This window comes from Fukomys damarensis, unplaced genomic scaffold (genome assembly GCF_012274545.1).
Source record: "Fukomys damarensis isolate Sample0158 unplaced genomic scaffold, DMR_v1.0_HiC HiC_scaffold_10, whole genome shotgun sequence".
Taxonomy (NCBI): Eukaryota; Metazoa; Chordata; class Mammalia; order Rodentia; family Bathyergidae; genus Fukomys; species Fukomys damarensis.
Window position 1 is genome coordinate 35,732,439 of NW_022900922.1, and position 17,175 is coordinate 35,749,613.

General features: G+C 43.5%; 1 long non-coding RNA gene across 1 annotated transcript in view; it reads left to right on the forward strand.

The window, feature by feature from the left end:
* LOC104861370 overlaps positions 1 to 3,308 on the forward strand; it is a 7,152-nt gene extending 3,844 nt beyond the window's left edge. The window contains exons 2-3 of the long non-coding RNA XR_779998.1: positions 1,155 to 1,279; positions 2,011 to 3,308. This is a non-coding gene — a long non-coding RNA (uncharacterized LOC104861370). The remainder of the gene's footprint in view (positions 1 to 1,154; positions 1,280 to 2,010) is intronic.
* Positions 3,309 to 17,175: the final 13,867 nt, after the last annotated feature.

Consider the following 17,175-nt stretch of genomic DNA (forward strand, 5'->3'; position numbering starts at 1 on the left):
TTGTTATTGTGTGATTTCTTGATAGCAGCCATTCTTTGTGGGGTGAGGTGGAATCTCAGTGTTGTTTTCATCTGCATCTCTCGAATGACCAGTGATGTGGAACATTTTTTCATATATTTTCTTGCTGCTTTCACTTCTTTGTATGAGAAATGTCTGTTCATTTCGGATGCCCATTTTTGGATCGGGTCTATATTTTTGGGGGGACTGATTGTTTTGAGTTCTTTATATATCCTTGATAATAGTCCTTTGTCTGAGGTACAGCTGGTAAAAATTTTTTCCCACATTGTAGATTGTGAGACCTTTAACTAAAGGAGGAGGAGTTTGTTTTGGCTCGTATTTTCAGTCTACTCTTGGTTAGCTGGCTCCAAGGCAGGAAAGGCATGGCAAAGGGGCATAGCAGAGGAAAGCTGCTCATGTCATGGTGACTAGAAGCAGAGAGAGAGAGAGAGAGAGAGAGAGTGAGAGAGAGAGAGAGAGAGAAGAAGAAGAAGAAGAAGAAGAAGAAGAAGAAGAAGAAGAAGAAGAAGAAGAAGGCGCCAGGAGGGTGATGTACACTTCTAGATCCTGCCCCTAATGACCCATCTCCAACCAGCTTTCTTACAGCAAGTTAGCTATTTCACTGCCACGATCCAGTCACCTTCCATGCATGAGAATGTTGGGGGACATTTTAGATTAAATCATAAGGAAACTGAGCCCAAGAGACCCATAGACCAAAAGAAAAAAAAATTAGCCAGAGTTCTGCTGACAGGTACAGATTTCAGGTTCCACAGCCAAGGGGTTTTGACAAAAGTAAAGAAAGCCCACTGTTCCATTTTGTGGAGAGGTGACTTGTGCTGTTTCCATTGCTTTAATTCCACTGCTGCTGGGAGTTGGTCTCAAACCATTTACTAAAGGAACACATGACTGTATATCACCTACCCTCAGGGAAGACATGGCACTGGGGTTTCATGCAAATCTCCATCTCCTACCTGTATCCCCAACGCTTTCTGTCTCAAAAAAGTACATCAAACAGACCTGAGTATAAGTGATATTATTGTAGGAATGGCCCTGGAAACTGCTCCAGTTTATTATGTTTTAAGTAAAAATTTGGATAATAGGAAATACTATTGTTGGTTCCTATTATTGCCAATAAACTATTTTTTCTAACCCCACAGAGCACACTGAGTTCTTGCCCTGACATGAGTACTCTGAATGCAATTTGGGCTTAGATGCCTTCGGTCTACACCAGAGCCAGAAGAAGTGAGATTTTTACCCATTGCAGAAAGGAAATAAAGCCAAGGTATGAGTGACCACTGCTTCTGCAATCTGTCTTCCAACTCACAATAATAATAATAATAATAATAATACATATTCAAGTTAAAAGCTTGGAGATCACACATACACAAACAAAATCCTAAAGCATGTACAATCTCACTGTGGTCAAACACACATAAAACTCACCACTTTAGTTATTTTGCAACATAGAATCCAGCAACATGAAGCACATGCACAGGGCTGTGCAGTCATCCACTAACTTGTTTCAAAATGTTTTCACCTCCCCAAAATGGGAACGCCATGCTTGGGAAACAACTACTCCCATTCCCTCCTCCCCAGCCCAGCCAGTCATTCTAGCTCCTAATTACCAACATTAGTGAATTGTTTTAAGTCTCTACAGTGCTTTAAGGACATGACACTTAATGTCTCCATGTGTGTCTACTGGCTTTGGTTATGCTACATTTTATATTTAGACTTGGCTTCCATCCCCAAGAGAGCTCATTATGTGTGTGATAATTTTCTAAAATCTGAACTCCAACTACTAGGCCCAAGCATTTCAGATAAAGGATACCCAACCTGTGTTTACCAAAAAATGCACAGCCCATGTCTCATCAGATGCCGTCTCCTGCCCCGGGAGTGGGTGGGTGTCACCCTGGATCTACAGTGAGGAGATGAAGCATGATGGGGACAGGTTTCCTGGGGGGTGAGCCCAGGGTCTTCTGGAGTCTGGCTAAAATGTGTTGTGATCCCTTCCAGCTCTCTCCAGGCAGGTACCTCCCTTCTTTCTCCCTCAGATCTTCTGATTTCTGCAAGATACTAACCAAGGATTAATACATTACACAAAGTCACACTGGAATCTGGAGAATTCCATGCATTGAAAAAGAGCCGCAGTATCTGCTTTCTCTCCAGGCCACGTGACTAACTGAATACCTGAAGTGTCTCTTTGAAACCTGGCGTGGTGTCACGGAGCACACAGCTGCCAAGGGTCCATCTCAAGTATCACATGTTCTAACACAGTGGAAAAGAATAGTCTTTACTTTGGGAGCATCTTGAGTGACCAACACACTGCCAGGCTGTGTCAGAATCAATGACCATCACGGTGGCCATTATGTTCATAACCTGATGCAGCTGGCACAGCAGAGGAGGTCCCTTTACCCAAGATGGTCAGTGCTCAGCCAGGCGAGGTGAAGTTGACCCTGGAAACCAAGGACACCTGAGCTCTGAAAGACAGAAAGGGAGAGAAGGAAAGGACAGCTAGCAATTAATCAGCATCAGAGCTCCAGGAGCAGATGTGTAACAAGAGTCAAGGCACCAGTGTGGGGAAGGTCTGGTGAGCATTTCTATCCTTGGCTGGGAGTTGCATTTTCTCCATGCTACTGGGCATCCTTCGCAGGGAAACTCAAGCTTCCTACCCCACAGGAGCCTTTCCATACCAGGTGCTTTCAACACTCAAGAATGGCCAGAACTTTACTAGTGACTGTTTGCACCCTGGTATTTCCCACCCTAGCTGGCTAAGCCATAAGAAGAATTCCCTGTCCCATCTCACCAGGACCCAGGAGAACAGTGAGGCCCTGGAGCTGTGAGCGGAAGCTGTGAGCCTCTCGGGGGCTCCATTCACCTGGTCCTCTCCACAGCTGGAGTGGGAGCCCCAAGGCGCACACAGAGTGCATCCAAGATGGTCTACACAGGCTACAAAGAGCACTCTACAAGGGCAGCAGCTGGCCAGGAATATAGAATTGGAGTTTGGTTATTATGAGGGTCTACTCCAAAACAGTGCAGCTCGAATGGATCTTAGCAAGAAACACTACTAATCATGACTGCCAACAGGAAATTCTCAGTGCGTTAGGCACCAGGCTACCCGCTTTCAGGCACTGCCTCATTTATGTCAAGTGTATACATGGGGCCCATATCATTCTGGCTTTCAGGACAGGAGGAACTCACGTTCTATAACCCAAGTTACAGAACCATAAGAAGATGAAATCAAACTCTGATTTCTCTGATCTGTACCTTGCTCTTTGAAGATAATATAGTTTTTCCATAATTAGTGTATACAAATCCCCTCCAGATTGATGAGTTGTTGTATATATTATATTACACAGATACACTACAATTATTGAGGAAAGTCTTGCTAATATGACTTTAGATTATTTTAGTCACAACCCCTGCTATGTTTGATATTTTTGGACATGTATCTCGTACATGTCTGCAAAATGTGTAGAATTTTTATTCTTCAAATTGAAATACTAGGTAAAAAATTATCAGTGGTTATTTTTAATTCAACTGAAATTCATGTAAAATAAAATTAAGTATCTTATATGATACAACTTAGTGGCATTTAGTATAGTCACAAATGATGTGCGCCCACCCCTCTATCTAGTTTTAAAACTTTTTCATCATCCCAGAATTAAGCTGCATCTCCATCAGGCAATGATTACCATTTTCCTCCATCTTCCAACCCTTGGTAGCTAGCACTCAGTTTTCTGCCTCTGTAAATTTGCTTATTCTGGATATTTCATATAAAAGGCATCATGTAATATGTGATTCTTTGTATCTGGCTTCTTTGACTTGATGCAACATTTTCTGAGGTTCGTCCCTGTGGTAGCATATTTCAGAACCTCATGTCCTGTATCATTTATACACCCCTGCACTTATTTATCTGTGCATCTACTGATGAATGTTTGGGCTGTTTCCACCTTTTGGCAATTGTACAGAATGCTACTGGGGACGTTTGTGTACGAGTGTTTACTTGAGTGGGTGTTTTTGATTCTTTGCGGTATGTACTGAGGAATGAAATGCTGGATCACTGTGGTTAAAATTTGATAGCTATCTGTAAAATGCTCTAGAAAATTCACACTGCCTTGTGTTCCTGCCAAAAGCAAAGTCAAATGCAGGTCTTCTTACAATGCTGCCAACACTGAGTATTACCAAAATATTTAGTGTTTGACTGTCTGATGGGTGAAAATGGTGCATTTTTTTCATATAGATTTTTATTTATTAATTAGCATGAATCAGGGTACATAAACAATACTCTGAGTTGCTCATCCAATGTTCCTTCCTTGTCTTTCTTAACAGAACCCCAACTTTTGTGAAAACAGTATGCCTTTTCCTGGTTAGTCTCAGCTGGAGGCTCTCTACTGATGTGTACAACTGCCCCTCACACGCTCTTGAGTACGTGTGCTCTTGAGTGAGAGAGAGTCTGAGGACCTCAGGGGTGGGACATGGATGCCAGCTGCTGTGGTCTGGAAGAGTGTCCCCCAAAGTTCATGCACTAAAAGCTTGATCCCCGGGTATGATGCTGCTGGGAGGGTGGAACATTTAAGAGTTGAGGGCTAAGTGGGAGAAAGTCCGGTCATTGTGGGGATACCTGGAAGGGGATTGTAAGCCTCTTCTTCTTCTTTCATTTACTTTCAAACTGCCATGAATTGAGCAGGTTCCTCTGCTACACACTCGTGTCATGATGTACTACTTTGTCACAGAACCAAAAGCAATGGGCCAATGCACCACAGGTAGACATTCTAAAAGTGTGAGCCAAAATAAATCTTTTTTCTTTTTAAGTCAGTTATCTCAAGTTGTGTGTGTGTGTGTGTCCGTGTGTGTGTATGTGTGTGTGTGTGTGTGTGTTTGCTTTTTAACACTAATGGAAGAATGACCAACATTTAGTTGCCATGGGAGAGGGATAACCGTGCTCCATGATTTGTAGAATAGTCTTCTCCATAAGAATTTTCCACCCCCAAATGCAGATCGTGCCCTGTTAAGAAACACTGGAAGCCAATCACCCAGAAATTAGCCATGCTCAAAGTTAAGGAAAGAGTCCTCCATAAGACTTACTTCCCTTCAGATACCAGCCACAAGTCTCCACCCTAAGGTCCAGAACTCAGTGGAAGCAATGTATTTATAATGACAGTTTTATTATTACAACGGACACAGACCAAAACTGACCAAAAGAATAGTCACAGAGAGCAGTCAGAGGATTCCAAACAGGGAGCATTCATCTTTCCAAGGATGCATTAACTCCCTGACATATCAATGCTTTGGTATCCAGAGTTTTTACAAGATTTCACTACAAGAATGATATATTGAATCATTAGCCACAAGGCTGAACTCAGTCTAAAGCCTCCTTCCCTCCTCAGAGATCAGGCTAATGTCACCTCATTCCAGGGTTCAAGCTTCTATCACATGGTGGTCCTCCTAGCATGAGTAGCTCCATTCTGAGCCACCTTATTGTTGCAGACTGCCAGGTATGGTCCCAGGTGCCTACTATGAATAACATTTCCTTATCACTGGGGACATTCCAAGGGTTTAGGTCACCTTTCAGCCTCTGGGGATAAAGAGAAGCCAAATTCTTCATTACACCTCAATCTTTAATTGCTCAGCATCCCTTGCAGCTAAAGATAGTCATAGAGCACAGTTCTTACCAGTGAGACACATAGAAGTTTACTGGGTTTATAGGAAAGCCCTTACAGTCTTCAGCTTCAACCTAATTGCTCTTTATCCAAGATAATCCCAGGACAAACTTGACCTTAATTAAATAAATTGGAGTTTTAGCCCTGCATATACAGGGATTCCACATTCACAGATCAAACCAACTACAGATTGAAAATATTGGGGAAAAACTGCATTGGAACTAAACATGCACAGACTTTCTTTTCTAATCAGTGTTCCCTAAACAATAGGAGCTTGGCATTGACATTGCTTTAGATATCATAAATCATCTAGAGAGAATTTAAGGTCTACAGGAGGACTGTGTAGGTTCTGTGTAAATTCTGCACCTTTTTATATAAGGGACTTGAGCATCTGCAGACTGGTATCCAAGGAGGATTCTGGAACTCTGCTCCCATGGATACCAAGGGATGGCTGTGCATGGAGCAGCATTACATCTGCTGATGACTAAAGTGGAGGAGAAGATCTATAGAAAAAGCTATTTCCCCTCATGGTATTTTCTTTTTTTCCTAATGCTGAACCAATGCCAGTACAACATCTCTTGCCTGCTTCAGAATCTGTCACATGAAAATGGAAACCCAAACTGGCTTGAGCTATTGTGAGTTAGCTGTTCTTTACTTGCAGCTAAAATCTACCCCTGATACAGCATCCTGTCATGTGTTTACTATCTGCTTGAGTTTTTATAGGTTTTTTTCTCTTGAGATCCATCTGTTTCTATTGTTATCCTATTTTTCTGTTGGATCCTTTGTTTTTCTTGTTAGAGAACTTTGTATATGAGAGAATTTATCCCTTTGTTGAAATAGGTGTGCACAAGGTTTATTTAGTGTATTGCCATTTATCTTTTAACTTTCTTTTGGCTGGATTTATTCTGCAAGTGTTTTTGTCTACTTTAATGTTGTCATATTTGCCTTCCTTTGTAGCTTTCTGTGTTAACATGTCTTACCCATTTCAATGGTATAAGACCATTCATCTTTGAGGTTTAAAGGATTATTTTGTGTTATTGTTTTATTTTCTGTTATTTACTTGTTCTATTTTCTTATTATAATTTTATTTGTTTAAACTTTGTTATAAATTTTTATATTCATATTTGTTTTGGCATAGGAACAAATTGTATTTTGTTATAATTTGGGCATAAGAAAAAAGTTAGAAATAGTAACAAGTAGTATTAAACACTCTAACACGAGCAAAATATTATCTCCCTTAATCTTCATATTAGAGTGCAAATGATTCTATCAACCTATCTAGCTATCCATCAAGACAAAGTCTGGATAGTTTGTCCATTCTGGTCCCAAACTCTTGTGCTTAAACGATGCTTCTGCCTCAGCTTCCCAAGTAGCTATGACAACAAGCACATGCCACGGTTTCCAGTTAGAAAGCAGGCGAGATTACTGTCTTTATGTCAGAGGTGGCATTAAAGTTTACAGGAAGTACCTTCCCCAAGGGCAGGTGCCTACGAGGGGACAGCAAGGTTAGAGCCTATGTAGTCTGAGGACAGAATTTACACCTAACCATTATGCACCACTAGAATCGAGGCAGCACTCCCTGATTTCTCAGTTATATATCTCTGTTCTATTCCTCAATTTTAAGCACCATATGGTGTTCCTGGCTTCAGAAAATGGATTATAAGATCTGTTTTGATTCCACTAACCTCTGTATTTGATTCCTACTACTCTGCATTTTATCACCAAAGTTACTTTAGGACGTGGGACCCAGACTGGTGAGTCAATGCTGCTTCCTCCAACTGCCACAGGTTTAGGCTATTTTTGTAGCTGGTGTGTTTTAAGGGCACCAAGATTTGCTTCAACCAGGTTTAGTGAGACACACAGACATGGAAATGAGGTCCAGTAGGAAGAAGTTTGTTTTGCTTACAAATTCCCTGCTGGGCCACACGAGGGTGAACCAGAGTTACTAGGAGCAGAAGATGAGGGGAAGGTGTCGGCAGGAGCTTTGGTTGTAATTTCCACCAGAAGGAACAGGTGAGCAGGCTCAGAATTGGCAGTTCAAACAATTTCAGCAAGCTCTCAGGCACAGGGCTGTCTCTAGTAGTCTAAACTGTGGCCCTGGAGTAGTTAGGGCAAGGGGATAGTGATTGAGTGAGAGCCCACCAAAGAAGGTGGCTGGAGTGTGGGCTGTGCAGAGGGTGGTTTGTATATGGAAAGAATTTGGTGTCTCCAGGAGTCAGCTTGGCCAGAAGAGGAAGGGGTGGGCATCCCTCCAGGGTCAACATGGCCCCCAGGTGCCAAAGCAACAAAACTACAGAATAAAAAGACATTAAACACAAGAATTTCCCTGTGCATTTCAGGAAAGTCTTTCCCTTTTCCATGTCATGATAGGGTCACTGATACCATCTTCATATACAAATGTCCTGGTTTTAGCAGGAAGCTGATGAGTAGACCTCCAGTGCTAGGCAGCCAAGGTCCATTTCCAGTCAATTCAAAGTGAATACATGGACAGGAGAGAGTAGAGTTACAATGTAGAGAGAAGACAGAAGCAAGGACAGTCTGGGGCATTTGATTCCTGGATCCAGTCATCCCTGAAGCTAACTGTACCCCTTCCTTGATAACAAGAAACGTCAATTTGCTCTGTTGCCTACATTACTTGGAACTGGATTTCCTCCATTTGCATTCTATCTTTATGGAAGAGAAAATGTATGTGTGCTTTGATTTACTCTTGGAAAGTTCCACGCTGGCTTTTCAAGGTGTGTTTTAAACACCTGAGCATGTCCTCCCACACAAGGTGGCATCCCAGTGCTTTAAGAACTAATAGATTCAATTTCCTCTGAGGCGCCCAGATGAAAAGGAATAGCGACCGAACTTGAAGTCTACATAAAAGTCAGAATTTTCCATGGGGTTTAATTGTGCTGTATTACAAGGTTGCCTTTGAACTTACTGATGGGGCCCATCTAGCTTTCCTGCAGGGAGAGTGCTGGTAGCCTCTGCAGCTGGCTATGGGGCCTTGGAAGCCAAAGTAGGTTTTAAGCAAGTGACTTGAAGTCAGTTAGGCAAGTCATTCTCCGGGAAATATTGCACCCTACCTCTCCTCTGAGGAAGGAATATTAATGAGAGATAATCACTCTTATGCGGGAACTGTGAGAAGAATACAGGAATCTCACTGTGCTCATGCAGATGGGATGACAGCCTGGCTCCACCAACAAAGACACAGAAATTGCCCTTTGATGATCTCATCCTATTAGCCCCTCTACTGCTGGACAGCCTATCAGTGACAGGTCCTCCCTTGCTTATTATGTTCACCTTGTTCTAACCTTCTTCCTCTTTTACATGCAATTTTAAATGTTCAAGATTAAAACATAAATAAATTTCTATAGGTTGGATGTGCTTACTCCCCAAGGGTTAAGGGCTCATGTGTTAGAAGCTTGGTACCAGAGTGGCCAGGCTGGGAGGTGGTGTGGAGTCTAGAGGGAGGTCCTTAGGTCACTGAGGGCTGTGTCCTCAGAAGGCATCAAGATCATTTGCACTGAACCCTGTTCTGGCTTTCACAAGAGGTTGTTGCAGAAGAAGCCCACTCGCCACCTGATAATGAGATCTTTGCACGCACCCCTGCCCTCGGATGCCATCCTCCATGAGGCCCTTGCTCAAGCCAAGCTTATGCAGCCACCAAGTCCTGGAACCTACAGAAGTGTGATCTAAATAAAGCTTTTCTTACAAGCCTCAGCTATTTTGTTATAGTAACAGCAAATGGACTGATATATACACATTGTGGCTCTCATGGTCTATGGTGCCTCTTTTCATCAGGGAAATCAAATTTCAAATAAAGGGCTGGAAACTTCTCATCCCCTTTACAGCAAAAAATTTAAAAAATTAAAAAAATAAAAGCAACCCTGGTGCAGTTTCCCTGTGTTATTAGGTAGTAGGGGCTTGGTGGGCGATGGGTGTGACATTGTGACACCAATCACAAACCTATCCACTTGCGTTTCCTCTTAGCTGTCTCCTGGGTTTGGGGCAGATATCTGGAGGGCATTTTTTACTTCTGTGTTTACTAATTTAAGAGACTTCAAAAGTACAAAGTAAGAATTCTCTGGAGATATTTTTGGAAAAATATTTTTATTAGCATTGTCAAACCAAGCCTTTTCCATTTTGAATGCCTGACCCCTGTCTATGGCTAATTTTTCCTAACCCTTGGCCATATCTGCTTGGTGGAATACAGGTGTGATATGGTTCCTTTTGCCCCTTCAACATGCTACATGGAAAGCTGCATGAGAATAAAAATATTTAAATAATCGCCATGTGATGGTGGGGGGAATCTCCTTTTATTTCCATGCACATGCAACTTGGGAGCAAAACTCAGTGCTCAGCAGCAGCAATCTTCATTATTAATTATTCATTCATCTATTCAGATACACATTCAATAAACATTTATGATGTGTACATAAGGCATTGTCTTTGCCCTCTTGTAGCTCTTGTCTGAATCCTCCTGAAATTCCTGTTGTCATTATAGAGATGGGCTCATGAATAAACAGCCGCATCACAGCAGCCTCCTTGCCGCCACCCACCTGTTACCCGAGACTGCTGACCATACCCTTCTGAAAAGGAGCAAGCTCGGGAGTGCCAGGAACCGAACTGTAGACACCTGAAAGCCCTCAGAGTCTTCTCTGTGCCTTTTGGGGATGGCGGGTACTGTTGCTATTCCCATCCTCTCAGGAGGAAACAGACATATGGATACCAAACGACTTGTGTAAGATTTCACAGTGGGGATTAGAACGAAGGCAGCATGACTCCACGTCTATGACCATCTGATGATAGTGTCTCATTTCCTAGGGACCAACCAATGGCAAAAAAAAAAACTCACTTCTGGCTTGGCAATGGTGGCACCACCTCTTCCAGAGTTTTCTTCCCTTACTTCTCTTCCTTCACCCAGCCCTGAAGAGGTGGTTGTTGCTCCTCAGAGAATTTGCAGAATGTAGGTTGGCCCTCCACTCCCATGGTCTCTGGACCCATCAATCCAACCAGCTGCAGATGAAAAACATTCAGAAAAAAATGATCTCTGCACTGGACACATAGACATTTTTCTTGTCATTATTCCCTGAATATAGTTTATTACCTATTGATATATCATTTACATTGCATTAAGAATGATAACTCATCTAGACATGCCTTAAAGTAAAATACATGGAAGCTGTGCCCGGCTCCTATGCAAATACTGTGCCGTTTTATATATGAGACTTGAGCCCCTGTAGATTTTGGCATCCAAGGTGGATGCCAGAATCTGGCTCCTCTGGATCCTGAGAAACAGCTTTTTCTCCCTTCTTCTGCTTTTTGTCTGGTTGTTTTTAGTTTCTTATTATTTTTTGTGAGTATGTGTTTGCAGTATATTCATTGTAGGGGATTGGTACATGTTGTTTGTTTTGTTTTGTTTTGTTTTTAACATAGAACCAACACTAACAAGGGCTTCTGTCTGTTTGGTGTCCACTGGGTATCCAGGAACTGGGTGCCCACAGATATGCAAGATGACTATATAAAGAAAGTCATAGCTGTGTGATTTACAGCATTATCAGGCAGAATAAAATATCAACCCTGTTAGGCCTCATGCTAGCAAGTGACCTGCCATTGTTACATGCTGGATGCACTCGTTGGCAAAGGAAAAGGACATCTGGGTTGAGGACGCAGGGTGAAGTAGATGCCCTGTCAAGAGACTGCTTTTTTTTTGGTCGGAGTCAGAGCACAGGACTTGAGCTCCCACTGTGGCATCCACCCCAGGCCGGTGTGCGGCAGACCACGCAGCTGCCTGGGCCCCACCATTTGGTGCGGGAGAACAGCAGCGTTCTGTTGGGAACTCAGCCATACTGGTGTCCTATTGTTCTTCCATAGGGAAAGGAACCACTTTTAAAAAACCTTTCTATAAACTCTGAGAATAGCATTGGCTATAAGTCATTGAAATGACTTATTTGATAATCTACTTGCTGTGTTTGTAAATTATTCCATAGCTTCTCCTTTCTCAACCCTGGAGGGACTTTGTGGGTCTCTCCTGTCCCCTGGTTGGCAGGATCCTGTGGGGCAGCTCCGAGCAGTGTTGTTCACACAGTGATTCCCTGGCAGCCAAGGCCAGGCTGATGTGCTTGGGCTGCCTCTTGGCTGCTCCCCAACACTAACCCAGTGTGGATGGCTGCTCTGGCCCCAGACAACCCATCACGTCCCAGGGCTGCTCTTGAGCCTCAGAAGTCCCCTCATTTCCTATCACACCAGCATCAGTGGTGTGCTCACGAGACATGCCAAGTCTCCCGGGGACACCATCCCTTTTGGAAGCGGGGGCAGATATTGTGTTTTCAGCACTTTTGTGACAGACCTCTGCTGAACACTGGGGAAGGGAGGGCTTTTGGGAGCTGTGTTCAGACCCCACACCAGAGTCCCCGCTCTACTTTGGCCTGGTGCTTTGAGGGCTCTGTGGACAGACTGGGCAGCACCTTGCAGGTCAGGTTGGGAGGGTAGGAACATGGGTCCAGTTTGCAAAGAAATGGGAAGGGGAAGGCAGAGGCGGCCAGTTCCTCCACACTGCTGGTTGGTGATGGAATTTGTAGCAGACCAGAGAGATAAAAAGAATAAACATCCCACGATGCCAAGGGACACGCTCTCTTGCCTATTCCCTGTAGGGAGGATTGTAGGGTAGAGACAAAGTCAGGAGGAGGAGAATGTAGGGAGGGAAAAGACAAAGAGTTCACATGACATGCAAATGATAGGGCTTCTGTTGTAGGCTTGGTACAATGCAAGATGCCCAGGTAAATACGAGTCTCAGATCAACAGCAAATACATTTATTGCCTATACCCTCATACACTAAACCTAGCACTCCCACTCCATCATCACTAAGCTTCTTCCATCTTTCTTGTGTTGTCCACTCATAGCTTCCTGATTATGACCACACCCTTTGCCATCTTTATGTCTCTGTGTTCAGGGATTGCAGCCCTTTGCTGAAAAACTCAGGCCTTTCTGCTGCTCTCTGAGTACCCCAGAGGCTCCTGCCACCACAGCTTAGCTCTGGCTTGTCTTCAAAACTGTTGTGCAAGCGTGGAATTGTGAAATCCCTTCAGGCTTCTCTGTGGGAGAGTTGTTAAAGTCCAAGGTGTTCCTCAAATTGGAATGCGCATGAAGACCTGTTTACAAAGCAAATATGCAAATTCTGATTCAGTGGGTCTAAGGTGTGTCCTGCCTGGCCTGAATGAGGCCTTCCCAAGCAAACACGCTGCTCTCTGCAAACAGCAGCCAACAAGGACAGATGACTATAAAGAAAATTTAGGATGGAACATACAATCTTCCTGGTGCCAAGAAGTCTGATGATTTGTCTGCACTGCGCTAACCATCCTTGGACCCTTAGTCATAAATATTCCTTATGATCACAGCCCCTTCCCCAAACCCTCTATAAAATAAACCTAATTCTCTCCCCAGCTAGCTGTTGATCTCTCTCTCTCTCTCTCTTTCTCTCTCTTTCTCTCTCTTTCTCTGTGTGTGTGTGTGTGTGTGTGTGCGTCTGTCTGTCTGTCTGTCTGTCTCTCTCAACGTCAATCCATCCACACACTGATATAAAAAAAACTCAGCTCTTCCCAGCTGGTTGCTGAAATTTACCTCTGATTTCAGTCTCTGTTCACACTTGAATGGGAATAAAGCTTTTTTTTCACTCTCAAAGCACTTCTCCAAATGGCCTTGCATGCACCATTTATAACAAGATGGAGCCTGGGATTCTATTTTTTTTAATAATTGGAAATTCCCAAGCAGCTGGTTCCTGCTATGGTCTGATTTGGGTCCCCTCCCCTGTACTCTTATGTCCTCAAACTCATATGCTGAAGTTCTAATAGATTTCAGAGACATGCACAGAGGGAATAGTATCCAAATGTGGGGGGCGGGGTGAAGGAAGAGGAAAACAGCACTGTCAACACCACAACGTGATTCTGGACTTCCAACAACTGGAACTGTGAGATGGTAAAGATCTGTGAAGCCCCTAGCAGATTCACATGAGGTCCCCAGTCGGGTCATGGGGCAGGGTTTCCTGAGGCACCTTAAAAATAGAAGAGTCCCTGCAGGGACTCCGTAGCATGCCATCAATAGCTAGGCAGACTAGGCACTCTAAAAAGGCTGAACTTGGAGCCCCAATTTAAATCCTGGAGGAAATACAATTGCTACTTTTCTTTCAGCCCTTCATATCTCATGAACCTTTGTAACCTCATGATGGGAAGACAATTAGGAGTTTTAATTCCCATAATGCAGATGAATAAACTGAGTGAATCACACGAGGGCCCCTTGTTTCCACCGGCAGCAAATCATGGCAAAGGGAGAGGAGGAGGAACTAAATTTTTCTCTGACAACTTAATTTCTACTTTTCAAAAAGTCAACCTTTGTCAAATCAGGATAAATTCAAACAAACCTGTCTTCTCAGGCATTCAGAGCTGGCTTCTCTCCTTTCTCTTGGGACTGTGGCCCTTCAGGGGCTTTGCAGGACACCAGGGATGGTGGCAAGTGATGCCCCTGTTGATGCGAGGTCCACTAAACCTGCTTGCCTGGTGGCCCCACGGTGGCATCCTCCCTTGCTGGTATATCTGAGGCACTCTCCATCCTGTGGTCCTTCCACTGGTTAATGGAGGTCACTCTGCTTCCCTTCATGCTGACCTTGGGCTCCCCTGGGTCCCTGAACCATCCTCCTGAGCTATTCCCTGGGGGACATGTTGGATGTTGTTTCCATTTTTTCTGGGAGCACAAGACACTCTGTGGTGCCATGACCCTTCCCACTTAGGTCATCATTTTAATCATGACCTCCTCAAACCTGGTTTGGGAGTCCGCTACTGGGCCTACATCTAAAAAGGAAGGCATAATCTTCTCTGCTTTTGAATCCGCAGTATATATGAGGATTCTCAAGTCTCTCTATCCTGGGGACTGGGAGCAATGCCTTTCTAGCAGCCTGGCACTGCTGAGTAACACTAGTGTTTCCCCTCACAGTTGCTCAGACTCTCACCCACCCAGCCAATGCCCTCTGTGCCCACTCTGGGCTGGGTGTGGTTTAGCCTATCCATCTCCACATTTAACTTCCAAGCTACTGTGGTTTGTCTAAGTGCCCCTAAAGACTCATATGCTAAAGGCTTGGTCCTCAGCCCTGCCCATGGTGCTACACGAGGTGATAAGAACCTTTAGAAGACAGAGCCTAGTAAGTGAGGTCATGGGTTATGTGGTCCTGAAGTGGATACTGGGAGTCCAGCCCCTTCTCTTCCTTCTCTTTGCTTCCTGGCTGCCATGAGCTGAGCAGTTTTCTCAGCTTCCCTCTTCCACCATGATGTGCAGCCTCTCCACAGGCCCAGAGCAAGAAGGATGACTGCCTATGGACTAAAACCTCTGAAAATGAGCCAAAATAAACCTTCCCTCTGTATGGTGATACTGAGGTATTTTGTCACAGTGACAGCAAAATGACTAATATGCATGTCACAAGTTATTTGCATTATATTACCCTTTGTTCTTATGAATCTGGGCTTTTGAAAAAAAACAAATTCTGGCTTTTGCAACTCAAAAAAGCCTTTTCCCTAGAAACAGTTGCTTCTGTGGAGGGTTTAAATAATCTTAGAGAGTCTCTCCCGAAATTCAAACAGTGAAGCAGAACTCCATTTCCCCTCTTGGAGTTATTCTTGTAAGGTAGGGGACAGAGAAGCTTAAAGCTACCTGAATATGAGGAGAGACAGCAGTGAAGAAAATTATGAGGGGAAAGTCATACTTTTTAAAAACTACTAAGAATTATTTCACCACACATTAAATGGCTTCCCAAATGTTTAAGACTTTCTTTAATTTCCCTGAGACAAAATGATTTCCACTTGACAGTACGTACTGGAGTTCCTGAGATATCTGTGAAAATCAAATACATGGTAACAGGAATAAGGAGATGCAGCCAATCTAAGTGGCCACTGGTGGTTATAGAAGAACGGTTCAAGGAAATATAAATACACACACAATAGAACATTACTCAACTTTAAAGATGCAGGGAATTCTGACACATGAATTCCACATCAGAGCACCCGGATTATAGGCCTGTGCCTCTGTGCCTGGCTAAGAACCATTCCTGTATGAAAAATCTTCAGGGAATATAGTGATAGAAGGAAAGGATTGGGGCATAGGTGCAGGAAGAGGAGGCGATTGGTTGATGCAGGAAGGGAATCATTACCTGTGACAGACAGAATGAAGTATACATGTCCCTCACCATCCCAAGAGAGAATTGGTCCTAGGACCCCCGAATACTGGGATCTGAAGATACTGAAATTCCTTCTATAAAATGGAGAATCCTGCAGACCCCCTTCATATACTGTTTTTTTTAGGAGTAGGACATTTTTATTGAGGGAAAGAAAGCTTCTGTCTAACAGAGACAGAAGGAGGGCCAGAAAGTGGGTTGCCCAGGACCTTATTCTCCAAGGGATGTGTATGGAGCAAAGCCGCAAGGTGAGATGCATTTAAAATGGGATAAAACTATACAACCCAATTGAAAATTACAAGTTGGGCATGAGGTGGAGCAAAACCGTGACCAACCAATAAGATTACAAGCAAGTACAGTCACCCTCATATACTTTAAAGCATCTCTAGATCACTTGTAATAACTGAAACAGTATGAACACTGTGTAAATAATTGTTGTACTGTGTTATTTTGGGGAATAAGACAAGAATGGAAAGCCTGTAAATGTGTACTGCAGATGCACTATTTTATTGTTATTATCTTCAACCCAAGGTTGAATCCAAAGGTGTGGAGGCTATACATGGAGAAAGCTGATTCTGTGCAGTTCCACACTGTAAACTCACACCCAGGTGCTCCCCTGAAACTCACGTCCAGCATCCTGACTTCATGAAGTTCTCAGAGGATGCAAAGACATCGGTCTAACTGTGGAGGAAATTCTCGAAATCACGGGGTTTCAAATCAAAGCTGCCTTCAAGGTAATTCAGTGTATTGAAAATCAGGGCCAGAAGAGATGGAATTAGAAGCAGAGTCCTCCCAGAAAAATACAGCTTCTCGGTGTTATAAAACACTATCATGATTTCCATGATGTCAGTCACTGACTCCACTCTCCTATTTAGTATTTGATATATAAAGTGCCTTGTAAGATGTGTTTTTGTTCTGACAATTGCTCTGCTATGGAAAAAACTTTCCCTCCTCACTGTATCTTTCTTGGAGATTGGTTGGAAACTAATTGCTCCCTCCTGACTCCCATCTGGAGGCAAGTTGCCCTGTGGCTCGGCTGCACTCACTGTGAGAACCTCAAAGAGTTAAACAGTTGGGGTAAGAACTATTTCGTCAGATCCTCTGGGAGGAAGATGCCAAATCTGCATTTTAAACAAGTAACCCAGATGAATCTCAAATTGACGAGCTGCCATATAGACAAGAGCATCTGATTTTGTTTCTGTGAGAAGAATCCTAACCAACACCTGGTGCTACATGTTTACACATTGGACATTTCCACCCTCTCTAAACCAACCTGTAAGGGCCAACCTGGAAGTAGCATCACCCTTCTTTTG